Here is a 21,623-nt window from a genome sequence, read left to right as displayed (position 1 = left end):
ACACTTTGAGCTATTAAGATGAATAATTTCCTGCTTTTCTGTTTCTACATCTCTTTTTTCCCCACATTGGTCTTAATATTGGCTTCCCAATTAAGACTGTTTTTCTTCCATTTGGTCTAGTTTATTCTAGGTTTTGGTGGAAGCTTGCCATATTATGATCTTTCAAATCATTCTTTCCCCTTTGTCGCATCAGCTGCCCTCGTCATCCTAGCATTTTATTGTAAATTTGTAGCACAGGAGAAATCTTGAGCTGACTTTGCTTATCACCCATTAAGGCTGAAGTCTGTTTTCCAGACCTGAAGGAGCTCACACTTGTTTTGATGCTTGGATAGTTGTCTTAAAACAGTTAGGAAGGGCCGAGCCTGCGGCGCACTCGGGAGAGTGCGGCGCTGGGAGCACGGCGACGCTCCCGCCGCGGGTTCGGATCCTATATAGGAATGGGCGGTGCACTCACTGGCTGAGTGCCGGTCACGAAAAAGACAAAAAAAAAAAAAAAAAAAAAACAGTTAGGAAGGTAAGTCTACCAACAAGAAACCCTATCCCATATCCCAAGGCCACTGATAAATGTGTGTGTGCCACTGATGAGACTATGTGATATTGACTAAGTCTCCTCAGTTTTCTCTTCAGGAAGGTAGATCATCGTTGTGTTTCCCCCACGAATGCTGTGAGGATCAGGGTGCAACAGTGCAGAAGTGCTCTTTGAAGTCTGTAGCCACAGGTGCATTTGAGGTATTTTATTAACAAAGCTCCTTCTAAATGTACTGTTTGCCTGATACCAGCAGCCAGGTTTGCCTTCATTTTGTGTTTATGTCTTTTATGAAAATATATTTTTGTGGACTTTATGCAGTTTAACTAAATAGTCAACTGATTCAGATGAAAGAAAGAAATTTGAGGTTTTGTTAGTTTGTTTTTAAGCCAGGACAAGAAGAACAAGTGCCTCGCCTCTTGGAAGGAGTATAGGTTAGGTAAACTGATTTTCTCACTTCTAAAATGTTTTATTTAACTTTGTTTTATAACAGATTCTTATAAAATTTGCTGAAAATATTGTTTCTATGTATCTTGCAAAAAGTGTTTATTAGCATACATGTAATCATTGTATTTCACTTTTTTCCTTTGAATTAATTGGTTAAATGAATGTGAAATGGGTTGTCTATTAAAAAACAAATTAAAACTTTGTAAAGAAAAGGCTATATTATTATCTGGCTCCCCAATTAAAGTTTGATTTTATTGTCACAAAAGCAGTATGTAACTTCTTATTCCAGTAAAGAATTTCAGTAATCATGAGATCACAGGTTGATGCTGAGAGAATATCCCCATCTTCATACACGTGTAAAGTGTAAGCTGACATGCGTAAATAATGCTACAGGTTGCTTGGGAGTTAAACACGTGGCTTCCTTTGAGATGGTGTGTGCAAGTGACTGACAGTAATAACTAGCTAATTGTCTATTTCTGCATTAAAAGTTGAACCTCTTTGTGCCTCTACTTTCTAGGTCTGTTCTTCCGGTAGGGAAGGGGAAGACACGTTCCAAATTAACAAACAAAGGCTATGGGTATCTTACCTTATCTCTGCTAAAAGACTGAGTCTTTAAAATGGAATATTTGTCAGTCACAGTAAACTTGGATGCAGAGCTTCTTAGGTTCACCAAAATAAATCAGAATCACAAAAAAAATTATAAATTTATGTGACTTTTAATTGCTTTATTCTCTGCTATATATTTTCAGCAGTAATCAAAGAAACTTTTCTAAAAAGTCTGAAGAAATCAGCTTGATTCATTCAGCAAAAGTTTATGAGACAGGAAATGTGTGAAGGCATTTAGTTGGCAAGTGTCCTCTGCCATAGTAGTTGGCTGCCAAGTTGGAAAAACAACTTACTTAAACCACTGCCTTTCTTTCAGTACTTCCTCTAGGTACCCTGTTTTGGCACTTGCGTTACATTCTTGATACAAAAGAGGGCAGTAGAGATCTTCTTAATGATAAGCATGTCTTAAACTCAATGGTGGGCTCATATAGACATTCTTTATACTTTTTTAAATTGAAGCTGCAGAGTCAACCATACTTTTAATTTTTTCTGTTTTATTGCAGCTTGCTTACATCTTGGGGAAATTTGTTTGTAGATGACACATTTTGCAAGGGTTGTTGGAAAATTTTCCCACTGTTTAAAAAGAAAAGTATAAACCTTTTCAATAATTCAGACTAACAGCAAGAAGTTAATAACTCATTTTAAACAAAGGTGAAACTATAATCTGAATATGTAAATTTAGTACAATAGAAAATGTATTCGTATTAGCAGGGAATTACTGTTTTTCTCCCTACTAGTTTTTTTTTTGTTTGTTTTTTTAAAGAATTTTGCCTTGTGGTTGCTGATTATTTTGCAAGTAAGAAAAATGGGTCATTTATAACAGGCTAAATCATTTCTCCACAGAGCAACTATTCATAGAATCCATGCATTTATAGAGTAAATTAATCCTCCAAACATGTCATGACATGTAGATACTCCTTTTGTATGTAAGAACTGAATAGAATTTGAGCAATGAAAAATAGCACATCTTGGGGACTTCCGATCAAGATGGCAGAAGAGATGGTCCCCAGCGTCACCCTCTCCCACAACCAACCAATATACAACTATTAAAAAACAACACCTGCCAATCAAGGGCCACTAGAGCTCAGGTGAAGAGGATGAGACATCTATAGAGTTCATGAAGGTGAGAGAAGCCATGACGAGAGAAAGGAAAGACCACTGACCATTTCGAGCCCTGGCCATTTCAAGACTGGCCCTAGTGAGCACATGGAGCAAGAGCTGGCAAAAGCCACAGCTGTGCCCTTTGTGTGACGTTTCTTGTGTGATGAATCTGCAGGGGAGAAGAGTGCCCTGGTGGGCCCGAGGCCAGCAATACCATTAACGGGGTTCCCATGGAACCACATAGGGGTGAAGGGCCTCAGACAACGGAAAAAATGAGCCACTTAGAGGTTGATGAGTCAACACAATGGACCAGCACATGGCCTGCACCATGGGAAGTGTTTGGAGTGCAGGGATTGAGGGAGATGGGCCTCCTGGGGGAGCACTGGGGTACAACACAGACAGCTGATCTGCCCTCCAGTCAGCACAGGCAAACTCAGTGGAGACCGGTCAGGAATATAGAACTGCAGGGGTGCAGTTTGTGGAGAAGACTCAGGCCCAGACCAGAGTTTCCTCACAACCCAGATATATGGGACCTCATAAAAGCCAGGAGTGCTCACAAGGTCAAAAATTAAAACCTGAGCTGCACAAAAAGCCTTCCCCAGGGAATCAGCAAAGCAGCAATTTAGCTCAATCACACAGCTCAAGTGCTGGTTCCCGCAGGAAGTTCCCCCACTTTAGAAGTAAGCAAAGGACAACAAATTTGTTCCAGTGCAGAGTTTAAGTGATGGGGTAGCTACTAATCCAAGACAACAAAGAAAAACAAAATACCCACAGATCAGAGAGAAAATTCTGATATTAACCAGTAAAGGTCTTAACACCACCAAAGAACATCTATAAAACCTAGAAGAACCAGAAGCCCCCTGGGCTCCCAAGCTGGCAGGAGGCGGGGGGGGGGGGGGGCAGGTAGGCCAAGGGCCTCAGCTATGCCCCCCCAGACATCCACATCTAGCCTGGCTACAACCCAACCCAACCATCACCGGAAGTACCCCAGGCATTCAAGCCAGGGTTAAGGGTGCTGAGGACCTCATCAACATTTGTTATTTTATGTTTTGTTTTTTTGGTAGTGGCCATTGTAATCCCTCCATCATAGACTGGAAGAGCGAGGCACTTGCTTCCTCTGCCAGCCTAGCATCTAGGGATAACTATACATCATGGTTCTGGCCCATGCAATATAAATGAAAGTCTACTGTAGACTTCTGGAAAAGCATTTGCTTTTTAGACTACAAAACAAACAAAAACCATGTTTATCTAGTACCTTTGCCTTATCCCCTTCTTCTCTGCCTTGAACTTGAATGGGATGCCTGGAGCTGCAACAGCCACCTCAGAAATATAAAGTACCAAACTAACACTGTTAAGGAAGGCAGAAAAATAAAAGGAGTTTTGGTTCTTAGGATATTGGGGGATGACTGTATTGGCCTTGTATTTCCTTTCTCCAGACTTTTTTATATAAAATAATTAAATGTTTTTGTAACTTAAGCCACTGTTAGTTGAATGTTTTCTTGCAGGTGAAAACATTCCTAAGAAATAGTTCATTGAATTCAACTGCATTAATTTAGAAAGGCTGGATTTTATATGGTGTTAAGATTCTGCATCCAGGAATATGTCATTCTACTTAATAAACTATTACTAATTTTAATGAGCTGTTGTAGACATTTGGATTTTCTAGGTATACCACTCTGAAAATAAAGATAACCATACATCTTTCAATATTGGTACTGTTTGTTTGATTTAAAATTTTTTATTACATTAGCTATACTATTCAAAACAGTGTTGAATGATAGTTTTGATAGGGTATATCCTTATTTCTAATTTTAATGGAAATGTTAGTACTTCACCAATTAATAATTAAGTTTTGGGAATTTTCATATTTAAGTCTTTCTTAATCTCTTGGAGTTTTATTAAGATAATTACTTAATAAAATGGCTTTTGACATTGATGTAGAAAATATGTTGATGTAATGAATATTAGAGATTTTTTTCTAATGTTTATTGGAAAAAACTTTACTTGGTCATAATGTCTTGCTTGGGACTTTTATTCTTGAAACAAAGAGGGCAGTAGAGTTCTATTCACGTAGAATTTATTAATTACGCTTTATCCATCTCTAAGAGGAATTTGAATTTTCTTACGATAAATTCTTAGAGTACATTAAAATAGGGTAATGTCAGAAATATGGGGGCAAGCAAAGTAAATGTATTCAAAACCTGGATTAGTAATACAGCAGTTAAACATTAGTTGAGTTTTCTTGTAGCTGTGACAAAGGAGGAAATATAGATATGTAATTCTCATCTGATAAAAGGAAATAGAGCTATTCTTTAGAAAGCAAAAACTTTTTCCTGTTTTCATTGCAGTGATTCTTATAGGTGAAACAAAACAGCATATCTTCAACAAAATTTAATATAACATAAAGAAACTTTCACTTTCTTATATGATGAAAAATTAAGGATGATAAAGAATGGGATTGGGTCTTTAAACCAGTAACTCAGTAAATCATAAGTATTCATATTTTGGAGCACACACCACTGATTGGATGCGTAGTCTTCAGCACCATTAAGTAGAAGTTATGATGGTAATGTTCTATCTCTCTGCTATCCAGTATGGTAGCCCCTAGCTCTTGTGGTTATTGAGCACTTGAAATATAGCTTGTGTGTCTCATGAATTGAATTTCCTACCATGTTTTAAATTAATTTTAATTTAAATTGTCGTATGTAGCTATTGGCTGCTATATTGGATAACATACCAGGTTACTAGGTTTTCATAATAATGACAAATAACTTGTTTTCACTGGATATCCTTGTTGTTTTGTGTAATTTGCCTTCTCCTGCCAACCCCTTGAGGTCATGGATTATCCAGCATGACCTCCCTGCTTACAAATTTGGAGTTGCAGCTATTGGGACTGTTTTCACCGTGTAAAGTGGATGGCAACAGACCGGATGGACCAATAATCTTCACAAAAGTCATCTCTGGATCTGAAACAAAATGAATTTCTGAATTACTATGCCAGAGTGTAAATGACACAGATCTTTACCTACTTATTCCTTACTGAGGCAATATTAACCAAGAAAACTTTAAGAGAAGGTGGTGTCTTATACTTACTTTTACAAGGAGTTCTGATTTTGAGTAACACCCCCCTGAATGAGACTATCAGATTGAGTTAGCTATAAAAATGTAGATAACTGAACAAATTGAATTGTGAATGGGTTTTTAATATTTTTTATCTGAACTTTAGAAAATATCTGCACCTCCCCCCAGTGATTTTCGTTTTGCCATGATAATACTGTACTCCTTATTCCTAAGAGTAATTACAAAACAGTTTGTTGTTGCCTGAGGCCACTCCTTACACCTAATAGTAAAGCCACATTATCATCCTTGAGGGAGAGAAATTTTACTTATTTGGCATTTTTTAGCACATGCCTTCTGCCAGGCTTTGAGGTTTTTTTCCTTTTTTTAAATTTTTAATTGTGGTTAAAAAAATTAGATAGATAGATAGATAGATAGATAGATAGATAGATAGATAGATAGATAGATAGACAGATAGATAGACAGATAGATAGATAGATGATAGATAGATAGAATTTACACCCTTAATTGTTTTACTCATGTTGTATAACAGATCTTTAGAATTTTTCATACTGAAGAATTGAAACTCTGTACTCATCAAACAACTTCCCTTCCTCTCGCCCCCCCGGTCCCTATCAACCACCATTGTACTTTCTGTTTTCTTGATTTTGACTACTCTAGATATCTCAGATAAGTGGAATCATACGGTATTCTTCCTTTTGTGACTGGGTTATTTCACTTAGCATAATATGCTCAAGGTCCATCCATTTTGTAGCATGTAATACGACTTTATTTTTAAAGGCTGAATAATATTTCACTGTATGTGTATACCACATTTTCTTTATCCATGTGTTGGTGGACATCTGGGCTGATTCTATCTGTTGGCTGTTGTGAATATGATACTGCAATGAACATGGGTGTACAAATATCTCTTCCAGATCCTGCTTTTAATTCTTTAGCATGTATACCCAGAAATGGGATTGCTGAATTATATGGTGATTCTATTTTTAAGTTTTTAATGAAACTCCATACTGTTTTCCACAGTAGCTGCACCATTTTATAATCTCACCAGCAGTGCACAAGGATTCTTTATATCCTCATCAACATTTGGTATTTTATGTTTGGTTTTTTTGGTAGTGGCCATTCTAATAGGTATGAAGAGATATCTCATTGTAGTTTTGGTGTGCATTTCTCCAATACTTAGTGATGTGAACATCTTTTCCCATGATTGTTGGCCATTTGTATATCTGCTGTGGATTAATTGGATTGTGTCCCCCTAGGTTCATTTATCAGAAGCTTAGCCTCCACTGTAACTGTTGAGGGTGGGAAATTCTATTATGGTAATTGAAAGATGGTGCCTTGAAGAGGTGATTAGATTGTAGTACCATGTTATAGTAAATGAATTAAAAATGGTGGTGAGGGGTGTGGTTCGGAGGGCTTTAGAAGGAGAGAGAGAGGAAAGTCTGTCTCTCTGTGCTCTCTCCTGCTCTCTGTTCCACAGTTTTGCAATGTGTTACTTTGCTATCACTGTCACCACCACCAAGGCCTTCACCAGATGTGTTCCCTGGACTTTGGACTTCCAAGCCTCAGAAACTAAAAGCAATAAATTCTATTTTCTTTATAAAATACCCAGTTCTGTGTATTTTGTTATAAGCAACAGAAACAGACTAATACAATATATTCTTTGGAGAAATATCTACTCAGATCCTTTGCCCATTTTTTAATCAGGTTACTTGTTTTCTTGTTGTTGAGTTGTAGAAGTTTGTTATACATTCTGGTTATTAACCCCCTATCAGATATATGATTTGCCACTATTTTTTTCTAATTTGATGGGTTGCCTTTTTACTTTATTGATTGTTTCCTTTGATGTGCAAAAGTTTTTAAGTTTGCTGCAGTCCTATTTGCCTATTTTTGCTTGCATTGCTTGTGTTTTTGATGTCATATCCAAGAAATCATTGCCAAATCCCATGTAATGAAATTTTCTTCTGTATTTTCTTCTGTGAGTTTTATAGTTTTAGGTCTTAATGTTTCAGTCTTTAATCCACTTTGAATTAATTTTTGTATATGGTGTAAGGTAGGGGTCCAATTTTATTCTTTTGTACTTGGATATTCAGTTTCTCAGCACCATTTGTTAAAGAGACTGTCCTTTGCCCCATTGTGTATTTGTGGCAACCTTGTCAAAGATTATTATTATTTCTGGGCTCTCTGCTTTCTTCCATTGGCCTATACATCTGTCTTTATGCTAGTGCCACACTATGTTGATTACTGTAGCTTAGCAGTATGTTTTGAAATCAGGAAGTGTGAGGTCTCTAACTTCGTTCTCTTTCAAGACTGTTTTGGCAATTTGGAGTTCCTTGAGATACTATATGACTTTGAAGGCTTTTTTCTATTTCTACAAAAAAAAAAAAAAAAAAGCCATTAGAATTTTTATAGGGATTGCACTGAATCCATAGATCACTTTGGGTATTATGTATAGTTTAACAGTATAATTCTTCCAATCCATAAACATGGGATGTCTTTCCATTTATTTGTGTCTTTTCTTCCGGTGATGTTTTGTAGTTTTTAGTATCTTTTGCCTTCTTTATTAAGTTTACTCTTATGTACTTTATTCTTTCGATGCTATTGTGAATGGAATTATTAATTTCCTTCTCAAATTGTTCATCATCATTAGTGTATAGAAATGCAACTGATTTTTGTGTGCTGATTTTGCATTCAGCAACCTTGCTGAATTTATTAGTTCTAACAGTGTGTGTGTGTGTATAATGTTTAGGGTTTTCTACATATAAGATTATATCATCTGTGAACAGAGATTATTGCGCTTCTTTCTTTCCTCTTTGGATGCCTTTTATCTCTTTTTCTTGCCTAATTTCTCTGGCTAGGATATCTAGTACCTTACTGAATAGCACACACTGAAGATTTTGAGGAATAAAAGATGGTACCTTTCCTCAGGAACTTTCCTGATTTAGAGGAGGACACATTTCTGATCCAGTGTTGAGCAGTGCTTAGGTAGAAGTATGGACCAAGAATATTAAAACAAAGAAAAAGGAATATTAGAATATGGAGGATAATGGAAGAATTCACACACAAAGTGACATCTGAGTTCAGTATGGAATAATAAGTGGAATTTGGACTGTTGAAGAGCATGAAGCTGAAGAGAAGTCTTGAAGATACCATCTATTTGGCCTAACACCATTTTTCCTCAGACAAACAGTCTTAGAGGCAGAAATTAGTAGAAAAGCTAGGATAGATACCAGGTCTGTCACTTCAGCAGTGTTCTGTCAGCTCAGCCAGTCTGTCTTCCTTTTTACCTTGTCAAGCAATACCTTTCCTGATTAAAAGAATATGTACACTGATCGCAATCCACAAATGATTTATTGTATCATATTCCTTCCTGTTCTAGGCAGTTATTTTTCACACAGAGTGCATCTAGTACTTAAGCAAATTTTCATTATCTTTAGTTTGAAGATTGTGCTATACCTAAGCATTTTGTATATTTTGAAACATATTTAAATTTAATTATAATATAAATATGTATATATTACCACATATATATGAAAGAATGCTACCTCAAGGTGTAGAAAAATGAAAGTTGAGTAAAATGGGACTTAAATTAAGACAAGCAAAAGACTAAATGAAATAGTATCAAGTAACTATTTTGAAAGTTCAAATAAAATGATTAGAAAAATAATGACACTAGCAATTAAATGCAATTAATTTACTTCCATTAGTAAAATAAATGAGAAGAAACCCCACAATGAATTATCACTTTTAATGTAGTTATAGTAATAAATGTTGATTAGGATGTGGTGGAATGGTACTCTTACTTCATATAGTTAATAAAATTAATATAATATTTCGATGATTTAATTTAGTAATGTGTTAAAAGCTATAAAAATTTAATAATGCTTGAGCAAATAATTGTTCTTTTATAAAATTGTATACTTTGGGATAGTCTTCAAAATAAAATAATAGTTGAAATTTATTGAATAATTACTAATTGGCAAGCATTGCTCTAAGCACTTACCATTTATTAACTCACTTAATTTTCACAATGGCCTTCGAGGTAAGCAAGCATTATTAGATGAGGAAATCATCACAGCGAGGATGAACAACCTACCGCAGCTGCTAGACTGCAGAGATGGGATTCAAACCCCAGGTAGAGTGGCTCTATAGCCTGTGCTCCAACCACTACACTAATCTGCTTTTCTCTCAGAGGGATACTCACATATGTGCACAAATGTTTGAGTATATTAAGGAATACCTAGAACTGTGCTGTTTGTTAATTAAATAGCAAAAATTTAGAAGTCAAAGTGTTACAAGACAGCAATGAATAAAGTATAGTCTGTTTATCCTATATAGACCATTATGTAGCCTTTATAAATGATTATGAAGAGTGAGAAGCCACATGGAAGATGATTATGACATAAAATGAAGTGGGAAAGATTTGTAGGAATGGAAGACTATAAGATATCCATTATGCTTATATGGTTATAACTAAATGACAACATGCATAGTACTTCCTCTGTACCAAGTACTGTTCTAAGGACTCTGTGTATTATCTCATTTAGTCCTTACAAAAATCCTGTGAGTAGATATTATTACCTTCATTTTATACATGAGGGAACTGAGCTGTAGAAACAGACTAAGGTTATGTCTCACAACAGTAAATGAAGAGCCATGACTTGAACCCAGGCAATCCACCTCCAGAATCTACATGCTGAACTTATGGTCTATGCTTATATCAACAAATTCCAGAAGAGTTCAAAACAACACTAGCGGTATTATGTTGTGGAATTATGGGAAAGTTGTATTGTTCTACGTACTCCCAGAGGTTTCAGTCTTCGCAATAAACACCCAATAGAGCAAAAAGCAGAACTGCAACCCTCCGAGGCAAACTTCTTTGGCTACTTTCCTTTTCCATCTCCTTTCTGAAAGCCACTTTAGTCTAGCACTCCCTGATAATTCAGAGTAGAATTATTTTAAATATAATATAAGATAATTTTACTAGTAAAGATTATAAAATTGATTATAAAGTTGGCCTGATTTTCCAAATTACATATCCTTGAGACACATTCTTTACAGGGCTTCCAGGGTCCCACATTCTTCTGGACTCATTTTTACCTCACTGATTCTTTCCCAGTGTCTTTATTTTTGGTTGCTTCTCTCTTTCTGACTTCTGATGTTCAAGTTCCTTACAGATCAGTGCTTGTTCCTGCTTTCTATTCATACTCATCCCACTATATCCAATCCAATGAAATTGATTACATCTAAATGCTAATGACTCCCAAATTAACAACTGTGGTTCAAGGTGCTCTTCTGTGCTATGGACTTGGATAGACAGTTACCTCCTTGACATTTCCACCTGGATGTGTATCAGTTATCTCAAACTTAACTGTCCAAAATTAAATTCCAAAGTATGTTTGGAATTTTTCTCTTTGTTAGGGATATGGGGTTGAAATGTGAAGTATTTAGAAAGCAAACATCAAGTTGTGGGAAGTCATTTTGATTACTTGAATACTCTTGTAAGCATTAAGTAAAAACAAAAGTAGTAGTTTAACTAATTTATTATGCTGTAATTTCAGACAACATAAGGATGAGTAGTTTTTGCTATACTTTCACCAAGTGGTAAATATAATAGCCATTGAAGATAGTGAAAGTTCATTGCAAAGAAACATATAACTTTTATTGTTTCTTTATGGCATACTCTGGTACTAACCAAAAAAAGTGAGAAAAGTAGTGCCCTCGATGTGTAGTCAAGATGACAAATCTTAAGATTAGGAAAGCTCTAAACAGGCTTAATGATTATTCAAGGATATTGTTCCTGATAAATGATGTTTCATGAAATAAAGTGCAAGTGATGATATGTGAAGACTGGGGCAGAATGATTTTTAAAAAGGAAAAAGATGAAAGAAGATGACTAGACACTTTTAAGGAACAACATCAAACTATAAATCCATTCAGTGGGTTGTAGAGCAGATATATATTTAATCTAATTTAGACTTTAAGAAAAAAGAGTTAATTTAGAATTCTTTAACCAGCAAATATTCATTTAAAAGTGAAGGCAAATGACATTTCAAATTAGCAAAAGTAAAGACAAAGAGAGAATCCTAAAAACAGCAAGATAAAAGCGTCAAGCCATGTATAAGGGAGCCCCCACCAGACTAACAGTATATTTCTCAGCAGAAACCTTACAGGCCAGGAGAGAATGAGATGATATATTCTAAGTATTGAAAGAAAAAAACCTGCCAGCCAAGAATACTATACCCAGAAAGGTTATACTTCAAAAATGAAGAGGAAATAGTGTATTTCCAGACAAACAAAACTGTGGGAGTTCACCATCCCAGGACCAGACCTGCAAGAAATCCTCATGAGAGTCCTGTATCTGGAATCCAAAAAATGATAAATCACCACTGTAAATACATGAGCTAGAACAAAACCCACTGGTAGCACAGCTATGCAATTGAGAAAGAGAAAGAAATTATATATTACCATTTCATAAAAACAACAAACACCAAAGATAAACAATAAAAAGTAAAGAAAGGAACAAAAGATATTTAAAACAACCATACAAAAATCACTAAAATGCCATGAGTTAAACAATACCTTTCAATAAAAACCCTAAATATAAATGGATTGAATTCACCATTCAAAAGATATAGACTAGCTGAATGCATTAAAAATAAGACTCAACTGTATGCTGCCTATAAGAAACTCACCTCACCTGTAAAGACTAATAGTGAAAGGATGGAAAAAGATATACCATGCAGAATAAAACCCAAACTGAGCAGGATTAACTATTCTTATATTGGATAAAATATACTTTAAACTAAAAACTATAAAAAGACACAAAGACGGCCATTATATAATGATAAATGGATCTATCCAGCAAGAGGATATAACAATCACAAATATATACACACCTAACATCAGAGCACCTAGAAAAATAAAGCAAACACTATTAGACCTAAAGAGAGAGATAGACTCCAATACAATAATAGTTGGAGACCAAAACACCCCTCTCTCAACAATGGACGTCTAATCATGTAGGCAACAGATCAGCAGAGAAACACAGGATTTAAACTACACTTTAGACCAATTGGACATTGCAGACATCTATAGAACATTTCATCCAATAACTACAGAATGTATATTCTTCTCATCAGCACATGGAACATTCTCCAGGATAGACTACATGTTAGATCACAAATCAAGCCTCAACAAATTTCTAAAAATTGAAATCATTTCAAGTATCTTTTTAGGCCACAATGGATTAAAACTAGAAATCAATAACATGAAATTTTGGAAACTATACAAATACATGGTAATTAAACAACATGTTCCTGAATGACCTATGGGTCAAAGAAGAAATTGAAAAGGAAATCAAAAAGTTTCTTAAAACTCATGAAAATAAAGGCACATCCAAAACCTATGGGAGACTGCAAAAGCAGTGCTAAGGGAGAAGTTTATTACAATAAATGCTTCAAAAGAATAAAAAGACACCAAATAAACAACCTAACATTACACCTCAAAGAATTAGAAAAACAAGAATAATTCAGTCTTTAAATTAGCAGATTGGAAGAAGTAATTAACATCAGAACAGAACTAAATGAAATAGAAACCTCAAAAATGATGCAAAAAATCAACAACAAAAAAAAAGCTGGTTTTTTGAAAAGGTAAACAAAATATACAAAATAGACAAACCATTTGACTAACTAAAAAAGAAGAGAGAAGATCCAAATAACAAAAATTGGAAATGAAAAAGGAGACATTACAACTGAAACCACAGAAATACAAAGAATTATTAGAGACTAATTTATGAACAGCTACATGCCAACAAATTTGAAAACCTAGAGAAATTTAATAAATTTCTGCACACATGCAAACTACCAAGAGAAGAAATAGAAAGACCTAAACAGATCAATAATAAGCAATGAGACTGAAGTAATGATCGGCAATCTTCAAGCAAAGAAATCTCCAGGACTAGAGGGCTTCACTGCTGAATTCCACCAAATGTTTGAAGAGGAATTAATACCAATCCTTTCCAAACTATTCCAAAATATTGAAACAGAGGCCATTCTCCCAAATGTATTCTATGAGGCCAGTATCACCCTGATACCAGAACAAGGCAGAGATTCAACAGCAAAAAAGGAAACTACAGGCCAATATCTGTGAGGAACATAGACACAAAAATTATCAACAAAATATTAGCAAAGAAAATATAGCAGCACATCAAAAAGATTATACATCATGATCAAGTGGGATTCATCCCAGGGATGCAAGGATGGTTCAACAAACACAAATCAACAAATGTGATACACCGCATCAACAAAATCAAGGACAAAACACATATGATCATTTCAACAGATGCAGAAAAAACATTTGACAAAATTCAACAGCCCTTCACAAGATTCTCAACAAATTAGATATAGAAGGAAAGTATCACAGCACAATAAAAGCCATATATGACAAACCCACCATGAATATCATCTTGAATGGAGAAAAGCTAAAATCTTTTCCTTTAAGAACTGGAAGAAGAAAAGGATGCCCACTCTCAGCACTCCTATATAACATAGTATAGGAATTTTAGGAAACCAGAGCAATCCAGCAAGAAAAAGAAATAAAGTGTATCCAAATTGGAAAAGATGAGGTCAAACTGTCCTTGTTTGCACATGACATGATCCTATATATAGAAAAACCTAAAGACTCTCCCCAAAATATATTAAAGCTGATAAATAAATTCAGGATACAAAATCTTCATAAAAAAATCAGTAGCATTTTTATTCATCAAAAATGAAATAGTAGAAAAGGAAATCAAGAAAGCAAGCCCATTTACAACAGCTACCAAAAAAATTAAATACCTGTGTTTATCTTTAACCAAGGAGCTAAAAGAGCTCTACAATAAGAACTACAAATTACTCCTAAAAGAAGTTAAAGTAGACACAAAAAAATGGACATTCCATGCTCTTGGATTAGAAGAATTAACATTGTGAAAATGCCCAGACTACCCAATGTGATCTACAGATTCAATGCAATCCCCATCAAAATGCCAATGACATTCTTCACAGAAACCGAAAAAACAATCCTAACATTCACATGGAAAAACAAAAATCCCAAATAGCCATAGCAATCCTAAGCAAAAATAATAAAGCTGGAGGCATAACACTACCTGACCTCAAATTATACTACAAAGCTATAGTTACCAAAACAGCATGGTACTGGCATAAAAACACTCAGACCAATGGAACAGAATAGAGAACCCAGAAGTCAATCCACACACTTTAGCCAACTAATCTTCAACAAAAGCACCAACAACATATATTGGGGAAAGGACAGCCTTTTCAATAAAATGGTGTTAGGAAAACTGGACATCCATATGTAGAAGAATGAAACCAGACCTATTCTTACCATATACCAAAATCAACTCAAACTGGATTAAAGACTTAAATATAAGACCTGTAACTGTAAAACTCCTAGAAGGAAACAGGGGAAACACTTCAGGATGTAGGACTGGGGAAAGACTATGAATAAGACCCCAAAAACAAAGGCAACAAAAGAAAATAATAAACAAATAGGGTAATATCAAACTAAAAAGCTTCTGCACAGCAAAGAAAACAATCAACAGTGTATTAGTCAGTTTCTGTTCCTTATAATGAAATCACTGTAACTGGGTTATTTATAAAGAAACAATATTTATTGCTTTCAGTTTTGGAGGCTGGGAAGTCCAAAGTCCAGGAAAGACATCTGGTGAGGGTCTTCTTTGGTGGTGGCTTTATAACAATGCAGGGGTCTCACATGGCAGAAAATTGCAGATTAGAGAGAGAGAGACTCTAACTTGCTCTTCTTTTAAAGCCCTCAGAAACACACCCCTGACCACCATTATTAATCCATTAATTAGGGCATGGTCCTACAATCTAATCACCTCTTCAAAGCCCCACCTTTCAATCATCACAATAGGATTTCCCACTCACTCAACACTGTCACAATAGGGGCCAAATTTCCAATACCTGGAACTTGGGGAGACACAATTTAAGCTTCATGAGTTTGGAGGAGACATTCAATCCACAGCAAACAGAGTGAAAAGACAACCTATAGAATGACAGAAAATATTTGCAAACTATACATCTGACGGGATTAACATACAGAATATACAAGTAACTCAAACAAGTAGTAAAAAAAACCAAATAACCCAATTAAAAAATGGAACTGAGTAGACATTTCTCAAAGGAAGACATACAAATGGCCAACAGGTACATGAAAAAATGTTCAACATCACTAATCATCAGGGAAATGCAAATCAAAACCACAATGAAGTATCATCTCACCCCAGTTAGACTGGATATCATCAGAAAGACAGAGAATGACATATGCCAGATAGAATGTGGAGAAAGGGGATACATTTGACACTGTTGGTGGGACTACAAATTAGTATAGCCATCATGGAAAACAGTATGGAGGTTTCTCAAACAACTACTGATAGAACTACCATTTGATCCAGCAATCCCACTACTAGCTATATACCCAAAATAATAGAAATCATGTCAAAGGGTTACGTGCATTCCCATATTTATTGCTCTATTTACGATAGTCAAGATATGGAGCCAACCTAAATGTCCATCAATGGACAACTAGATAAGGAAAATGTGGGGTGTGTGTGTGTGTGTGTGTGTGTGTGTGTGTGTGTGTGTGTGTACTTTATTTATTTATTTATTTATTTACTTACTTACTTACTTATTTATTTATTTATATACACACAGTGAAGTACTACTCAGCCATAAAAAAAAGAATGAAATTCTGCCATTCACAGCAACATGCATGAGCTTGGAGAAATTTAAGTTAAGTGAAATAAGCCAGGCACAGAAAGGGAAATTCCACATGTCCTCACTCATAAATGGGAGCTAAGAGAGGGAGAGAGGGAGGGAAGGGGAGATGGAGAGAGAGAGAGAGGAAAGAGAGAGAGAAACAACAATCACAATAACACATTGAACTTTCAGAAGACGATGCCAGAACTGTGGTTACTATAGGTAGGAAAGTGGGAGGGGAAGGGGGTTAGGTAAAATTCGGTTAATGGACACAAAGAATGATTGCATTTTACAATTATGAATATACAAATTATCCTGATTTGATCATCACATGTTGTACACAAATACAGACAGTAAACTCTGTACCCCACAAATATGTATAATCAATTCTGTTTCAATAAAAATAAATAAATAATATTTTAATTATGAAATATTTTTAAAAATCAAAATTAATGTGAAAAATTCATGATGAACAAAATATCAAACTTGTAATAAAGACAGGATCTGACAGGGCAAGTGAGGCTGGTCATGCAAGTGGAGGGGTTGGATTCTATCAATTTAAAATGTTGATATTTTATCATGTTCTTTTTGCATTAATTTTGATTTTTAAAAATATTGCATTATAATATTATTCTTCTTGATTACTGCATTTTGACAACGCTTTAAATTTTGTGCCTGAGCTGGGTGCCTCATTCGCTTCATCCTGATGTTGGCTTTGGGAAGAAGGCTGGGGAGACAACCTGAGCCGGAGCAATAGTCCTGGGGCCTCACAAGAGAATAAAGAAGGGCGGGAAGTCTCATGCAGAACATCCCATGCCACGCTCTTTTTCATGCCTTATTTCAGTTATTTCTGACAGCCACCCACCAGAGAAGCTATTAGCATTATCAATTGTATGAGGAAACTACATGCCAATGTTACAAATAGACAAAGTGACCAAGCTGAGTTTCAGCCAAGGTCTCTCTGCCACTAGAACCTGGCTTTTCCCACTGCCGGCCTGAACTTGCCTACAGCCAACAAGTAGAATCCTTGACACTTTTTTCATCTTTCAAGTCACAAGCTCTACCACATGAAGACAGAAATCACAGTGAGAAATTTCACTTACTTGTCGCCCCTTGAAGTTACCTAAAACTTTAAACCATAACACTCCTTTCCTGATATTCTTGAATAAATTACTATTCCTCCTGAATTACTCATATCTTATGTCTAGCAAGAAGCTCAGACAGTCAGTCATGATGGAACGCATCCTTTTCGCATGGAGCATTTATTACTATGTTTGATGGGTGTATCATTTCCTGTGCAAGAGCACATTTGGAATGGAAAAGATCAGTCAGTCAAGTGGATTCAGTAACACTTTGCACTCCTATTGTCAATCCAGTCAGTTGTTTATGGTAATCCAATCTTGGGTGCAGTGGAAAGCTGGTGGGCTGGGAGTCTGAAGTAAACTCATTGACAATATGTGGCTTAAGTCATTTATTTTAATTTCTATGAGGTTTCAGTTTCCTTTTCTATGAAATAATGAGTTAATGCTTCACAAAACTAAGATTGTATGACACTAGCTTCCTCAAAGTCAGCATGGTCCACTGATAGATGAAGAAAGTACATTGTGATTTCTATGTCTACATTAGAAATCCAAGCACAGTCAGTACTTTTTTCTATTACCAACTGTAATTAAGACATAGGACTCTACTTGATCTAAGAAATGATTAAACTATCAATAAATAACTACACATAGGTGTGGCTCCACTGATTACTTCGTCATTGCCTTCTGCTGTAGCCACTGTTGGCATCTGTCACAGCTTGGGTTCCTATCCATAACTAGAGGACAGTTATTAACATGCATTATTGTCATCTTGTTTGCACACATTCTATTGTGAATAATAAGCATCTATTATTTGAGATGTCATATTCTGGCTTCCAAAAACTAACATTCTATGAATCTGTGGTCTGGGCATAGTCCTTCAGGCTGAATTCATCAAATATCTCTTTGTGCCCCAACAGATTTTCATCTTTGTATGTTAAATGCCAAGTGCAATGCCTGGCATGTAATAGGTTCCTCAGTGGATGATAGTTGATCGTTGATGAAAATAACTCAGGCAGTTTTTTGTTTTTGTCCCTGAAAAAATAAACACCATAAACACTAGGCTCTCCATAGCCTCACCAGATAAATAGATATAGTTGCTGCTTTCTATTCCTTACCCCTCAACCAACTAAAGCTGTAAAATATTTTTTAAGAAACAATAAAAAATAACAGTACAACAATAAAAATAATGCAAATAAAAAACAGTATAGTACAACAACTATTTACATAACATTTACATTGTGTTATGTATTGTAAGCAATCCAGAGAAGATTTAAAGTATGCAGAAAATTGCGTGATTATATGCGAATACTGTGACATTTTATAAAAGGGATTTGAGCATTCAAGGCTTTGGGTCTGTGGTGGATGTGTCTGTGTGTTGGGGGGTGGGGGGGTGTCTGAAACCAATCCCCTGTGATACTGAGGGACAACTGTACCTTTGAGCAAATGGCTCATGAATCAGGACATCAGATTAAAGAGGAAGCTTTAGGGTCTGGGAAAACCAGTAGTTGATACTAACCAGCTTTTGACTTATTGAATTAATTTAAACCAAAGACTGACTAATACTTGTCTTTTAGTCCATTCTCTAATATTTGGGCATTTGATCTTTTGGGGACATCTTCTTTGGAGAAATTCATTCATTCGGTAGATTGAATATATATGGGTTAGGTATTGTTTCAAGTACCAAGGACTCAAAAATGTCTAATGTATTATCTCTGTCTCTAAGGATATCACAGGCTAGTGAGTAATAGAGGCATGTAAACAAAGAGTTACAATGCAGTGTAAGGGCAATAACAGAAACATGTCCAAGGAGGAATATGGGCCTAAAGGAGCAGTCATTTGCTCCAATTTCCTAAGCCTAGGAAAGTTTAGCAAAGAAGCAGTTTGAAAGTAGTAAAGGATGAATAAGAATTTTCCAGGAGAAGAGAAGAAAGGCATTCCAGAATGAGGGAAGAGAATCTGCATAATAAACTTAGGGAATTATAAATAGCTTCATATCATAAATGTGCATTGTATTATTTTTAAAAAATATTTGCTATACCCTCTGTATGTTCTCTTTTTATTCATAATATTGCTTATTTGTGATTTTCTTCTTTTTTTTAAAAAAATCAATATTGCCAGAGTTTATTCATTTTCTTTTCAAAGAACCAGTCTTAGCCTTTGTTGATTCTTTCTATAATACCTTTGTTTTCTATTTTGTTAGTTGTGGCCCTTATTCTCTCTCTACTTTCTTTGGGTTTACTCTGTTCTTTTTCCAATTTCTTAAAAAGATGCCTAGCTCATTATTTTTAATTATTTTTTCTTTTATTTCATAATTCTATGAATTTCCCTCTACTCATAGGTCATCCAAGTGCATTTGATATGCACTATCTTAATTATAATTCAGCTCCAAATAATCTCTTATTTTCTTTGAAGTCTATTTTTAAATTTACAAATTATGAGGAATTTTATTTGTGTTACTGATTTCTAACTTAATTGTATGATGGACAGAGAATGTAGTATGTTTGATACAGACTCTCTGAAATATTGAGACTTGCTTTGTGACTAAGTGTATGATCAATTTTGAAATGCACCATTTATGCTTGAAAAGAATGAGTATTTAAATGTTGTCATTAGATAAACCTTGCCGATTGTATTACTCGAATTTCCTGTTTTCTTAAACATTTTTGGTTTCCTTGAGCTATAAATTAATGGGAGAAATGTGAATTTGTTAATTTTCTTTGTAATTTTATCATTTTTTGCTTTTTGTATTTTGAGACTATGTCACCATGTACGTGCAAATTTAAAATTGTTGTCTTGTCAGTGAATTATTCTTTTTCTGTCTATGTAGTGACGTTTTTATTCCTAATAATGTTTTTGCTTTAAAGTTTATGTTGTCTGAATTGAGTATAGCTCAGCCAGCTTTCTTTTGATGAGTATTTTCTGGTGTGGTGTTTTTCGTTTGTATGTTTGTTTGTTTTGGCAGCTGGCTGGTACAGGGATCAAACCCTGGACGTTGGTGTTACCAGCATCATGCTCTAACCAACTCAGCTAACCAGCCAGCCCCTGGTGTATTTTTTTCTATCACTTTACTTTTAACTTTTCTGTATTCTTTTATGTTAGGTGTTCTTTTATTTTCTCTCTCTCTCTGTCTCTGTCTCTGTCTCTCTCTCTCATTCACCAACATATTTCATTGTAACACCTTTTGCATGACTGTTTTGTGGTATATAAAGTCTAGGTATCCTGTCAGAATAGCAGATTTTATATATGGCTTGTTTCAAAGTAGCTTATTACTCCTCCAAAGAGCCTACGGCTTATTTATATACACAGAATAAAATTAGGGGAAAACCCTACATGCATTAAGCCACGGACATCAATGTTCCTATGTAGTTAGCTTCACAGCACCATAGACCATGTGAAGAATTCCCATTTGTCTTTGTCCCAAGATCACATTTCTTTTCATTGTGTGTCTTCTTCATGTGCTTCCCAGTGGATGAGATTATCTTCTGTGTCTTCTTAGAATTTAACTTCAAAATCTTCAAAGAGAAAATAAGTGACTTTTTCCCTGTAAGTGAGAAAAATGACTTATTTCTGTTGTAACTGAGGATTGACAATGTGAAAGCACCACCTGTATTTCTATTTCACTTTACATCTTACAGGCTATGTCAGACGTTTCATCCACATGTTATTTACACTTGCAAACTTGTATATTTGCTTTTAAGATGTGCAGCAGGTGACAGGAAATTTAGGCTGTGACCCACTAGACCATTGTGTTGCCTCAGACAAGTCCATTCATCTATCTGGGCCTCAGTTTCCTCACATCAAAAGTAAGGGGCTGGACCAAATTACCTCTAAAGATCTTTCCAGCTCTAATGGCATGTTCTATGATTCCTTCCCAACAGTTAAGTTTTCCAGTCCTTGCATATGTATCTAACGTGTAAAATACCATTCTAGGAAATTGTGAGCTCATTTATATTTGCAGTCAGAGGTCAAATTGTTCTTGTATTCCACCCTTAATACTCATTTTCA

Source organism: Cynocephalus volans, chromosome 7 (genome assembly GCF_027409185.1).
Source record: "Cynocephalus volans isolate mCynVol1 chromosome 7, mCynVol1.pri, whole genome shotgun sequence".
Classification (NCBI taxonomy): domain Eukaryota; kingdom Metazoa; phylum Chordata; class Mammalia; order Dermoptera; family Cynocephalidae; genus Cynocephalus; species Cynocephalus volans.
This window is presented reverse-complemented; position numbering follows the sequence as displayed.